Source organism: Pristiophorus japonicus, chromosome 14, assembly GCF_044704955.1.
Source record: "Pristiophorus japonicus isolate sPriJap1 chromosome 14, sPriJap1.hap1, whole genome shotgun sequence".
Lineage (NCBI taxonomy): Eukaryota > Metazoa > Chordata > Chondrichthyes > Pristiophoridae > Pristiophorus > Pristiophorus japonicus.
This window is the reverse complement of record NC_091990.1, coordinates 76,771,722-76,774,676: the sequence shown is the minus strand read 5'-3', so window position 1 is coordinate 76,774,676 and position 2,955 is coordinate 76,771,722. Positions and strand designations below refer to the sequence as shown.

General features: G+C 48.9%; 2 pseudogenes; both read left to right on the top strand.

Annotated features, from left to right (window-relative positions):
* The first annotated feature begins 1,380 nt into the window (after nucleotides 1–1,380).
* Nucleotides 1,381–1,556, top strand: LOC139280480 (U2 spliceosomal RNA; annotated as a pseudogene).
* A 449-nt stretch (nucleotides 1,557–2,005) lies between these two features.
* LOC139280333 (U2 spliceosomal RNA) lies at nucleotides 2,006–2,131 on the top strand (annotated as a pseudogene).
* Nucleotides 2,132–2,955: the final 824 nt, after the last annotated feature.

The following is a 2,955-nucleotide window of genomic DNA, read 5'->3' as shown; positions in this document are numbered from 1 at the left end:
TTGCACTCTCTCAATATCCAGTTCATATTTTTTTATTTGTTCATGAGATGTGAGCGTCGCTGACAAGGCCTGCATTTATTGCCCATGCCTAATTGCCCCACCAGAAGGTGGTGATGAGCCGCCTTCTTGAACCGCTGCAGTCCGTGATGTGAAGGTATTCCCACAGTGCTGTTCGGGAGGGATTTCCAGGATTTTGTCCCAGTGACTATGAAGGAACGACGATATATTGTAGGTGTGGTGTTCCCATGTGCCTGCTGCCCTTATCCTTCTAGGTAGTAGAGGTTGCGAGTTTGGGAGGTGCTGTTGAAGAAGCCTTGGTGAGTTGCTGCAGTGCTTCTACTAGATGGTGGAGGGAGTGAATGTTTAAGGTGGTGGATGGAGTGACAATCAAGCGGCTGCTTTGTCCTGGGTGGTGTCATGCCTCTTAAGTGTTGCTGGAGCTGTGGAGAGTGGAGGACAAGTGGAGAGTATTCCATCACACTCCTGACTTGTGCCTTGTAGATGGTGGAAAGGCTTTGGAGAGTCAGGAGGTGAGACACTTGCCGCAGAATACCCAGCCTCTGATCCGCTCTTGTAGCCACAGTATTTATGTGGCTGGTCCAGTTAAGTTTCTGATCAATGGTGACCCCCAGGATGTTGAAGGTGGGGGATTCGGCGACAGTAATGTCATTGAATGTGAAAGGATAGTGGTTAGACTCTCTCTTGTTGGAGATAGTCATTGCCTGGCATTTGTGCAGTGCAAATGTTATTTGCCACTGATCAGCCGAAGCCTGAATGTTGTCCAGGTCTTGCTGCATGCAGGCATGGACTGCTTCATTATCTGAGGAGTTGCGAATGGAACTAAACACTGTGCAGTCATCATTGAAAATTCCCACGTCTGACCTTATGATGGAGGGAAGGTCATTGATGAAACAGCTAAAGATGGTTGGGCCAAGGACACTGCCCTGAGGAACTCCTTGGACTGAGCTGGTTGACCTTCAAAAACCATAGCCATCTTCCTTTGTGCTGGGTATGACTTCAGCCAGTGAACAGTTTTCCCCCTGATTCTAATTGACTTCAGTTTTACTAGAGCTCTTGATGCCACACTCAGAAACACTGCCATGATGTCACCTCACCATTGTATTCAGCTCTTTCGTCCATGTTTGGACCAAGGCTGCAGTGAGGTCTGAAGCTGTATTGTAACACATGAAATGTAATTTGTGTGAATGTACCACAATGTATCCCGTTTATTGTACCGAATCGCACTTGAACTGAAAAACAAGAAATGTAACGAACGGAACTGCCGTCAGCACCCAGATGTATTGTATGGGATTGCTGACCGCAGCGAAATGTACTGAAATGCCATCGAATGTATTGTACAGATTTTTTTATGAATAAAGTATATTTTGAAATTTAAAAAAAAATCTGTTCTTATCAGTTTAATATCTGATACGTCCCCTATCTGGGGACCAAATATTACATTGATTTTTGGAACAGGGAGATGGAACAGGGGCTTGCTCCGTCCACTCCACGCATCGACCTGGTATTGCAGTGTTTCCAGGAACGGTGCAGCTTCCCCTCTTTGGGGCGGGAAGTCTTAAAAGACAAAAATAGATGATGTTGTTGTTGTTGTTGTTCTTGTATGATGACGATTTCTGCATTGGCACGTGCTATTTTTCCAGGGTGGGGCTTTACTACGTTTCCCGCCCTGCGGCTGGGCTCGACGTCGACGATGCTGCGTGTTGTTGTTGTTGTTGTTTTTGATGATGATGATGATGATTTCTGCATTGGCACGTGCTATTTTCCAGGGTGGGGCTCTGCTACGTTTCCCGCTCTGCGGCTGGGCCCTCGACGTCGACGATGCTGCCTGTTGGATGTCTGCACAGCTGCAGTCCTGGCTTCGACTGCTTTCTCGCTCAAAGTCTTCCGTTGGCCCTTTGCAACTACACTCGGTCAGCCACGGCCAGACCTACGGGGGAGACAGGCGCCGAAGAAGAATTGCTCATTTGCCGCAGTTTTACAGGCTATCGCTTCTCGGCCTTTTGGCTAAGATCAAGTGTAGTACCTGTTGATTGGGAATAGGAGGTTTGACCCATCCACCTCCATGGCACGAACCTGGTATTGCAGTACTTCCAGGAACGGTGCTTGGGCTCTAAGCCTTTTGGCTAAGAGCAAAAACATTGGCGCAGAGTGATCCTTGAATGGGCCCAAGGTGACCTTTGGCGCTTATGATCTGACAAGTTGATCTGACAAAGAATTGGAAAGATTGGCAACGAATAAAACATTAAAAAAAAACTGTTGATTGGGCATTCATATGCAAATTGACTGACTGCAGAAATTCGTTTTTCCAGTTTTGCTGGCTCTGGCCTTTGGCTTGAGCCAGGCGCCAATTGGAGAGAAGAGACAAAATCTGCATGTCGACCGATGATTCGACGGACCTTTGGGCCCGTCAAGGGGTGGGCCCGGAGGCCCGCCCGTGCCCCGGACTGGGGCGACGAGAGATTGAGGGCTTCGGCCAAAACTCACAGTGAAAGGAGGAACCTGCAACCCGGATGGGGGCCAACCGAGCGGCGAACCAGGGAGTCCGAAACACCATCCGAGTGACGATAAAAAAAGTGGAAGGACAGACAATGATCAACCGGGAACTTTTCGTGAAGAAAATCCTGCTGGGAACATGTGGCATGAAAGTCGCCGACGTCTTCGCCTTGCAGGACCTCCCGAAGAGAGGTTACTTCAATGTGACCTTCAGAACCGTCACCCTCTGCCTGAAGTTCCTGAAGGGTTTGAAGGAAGCGAGTGAACCGGTGCTAACTTGGGAGCCACTGTTCACCCTCCCGTCGCAGAGAAGACGCACTATCACAGTGCAAATGTACAACCCCCACATCACCGTCATTGATGTGCTGACTTTCCTCAACAGGTTTGTCGATGGGGCAGGAACAGCAGTGACTTGAAAGACGGGCACGGAATATGGACCAG